General features: G+C 29.8%; 1 long non-coding RNA gene across 1 annotated transcript; it reads right to left on the reverse strand.

Moving 5' to 3' along the window:
* Positions 1-41: 41 nt before the first annotated feature.
* Positions 42-578, reverse strand: LOC114578417. Its single transcript, XR_003699447.1, has 2 exons — positions 450-578; positions 42-273 (listed from the first exon to the last, which is right to left on the reverse strand). It is a non-coding gene; the product is annotated as an uncharacterized LOC114578417 (long non-coding RNA).

Genomic DNA, 578 nt, shown 5'->3' on the forward strand with positions numbered 1-578 from the left:
GAAAAGCTTTTTTATTATTTTAGCTTTAAAATCATAATTTATTTTTTATCAATATTTTTTTTACTTTAAAAATATACTATAAATTAAAATGTATTAATATTTTGAACACAGACATTTACGCTATAATTAATATATTAATACTCCTCCATAGCTGTCTCTTGCGAGGGGTTTTGTTGGGCACTGCAGCTTTCGCCTCTTCTTGTAATTGTTTTTTCCTGTCAAAGTACTGGTTCATATTTTCAAAGGCTTCTTCTCCCATATTAGAAATCCAACCTGGACCAATATACAAGCAGAGCATCAATATTCACACAGGAAATGAAGATCTGAACTTTTATGAGCAGCTTCTTCCTGTAATGAATTGTTTTTATGTATATATATATGCTACTTCATAATCCTGTATATAAATGTTGTGACAAAAAGAGCTTAGAAACAACAACAATAAAGCTTACATGCCTCTTTTTCCGCAATTGGAAGAACAACATGGACTTCAATCTGAGAGCCACTCATATCGTTTACTTAGTAGAGAAATTTACTACAACTGCAAACAAAAAAAAGGCTTGTAAATTCAAAAAAAAAAA

This window comes from Dendrobium catenatum, unplaced genomic scaffold, assembly GCF_001605985.2.
Source record: "Dendrobium catenatum unplaced genomic scaffold, ASM160598v2 original_scaffold_18121, whole genome shotgun sequence".
Taxonomy (NCBI): Eukaryota; Viridiplantae; Streptophyta; class Magnoliopsida; order Asparagales; family Orchidaceae; genus Dendrobium; species Dendrobium catenatum.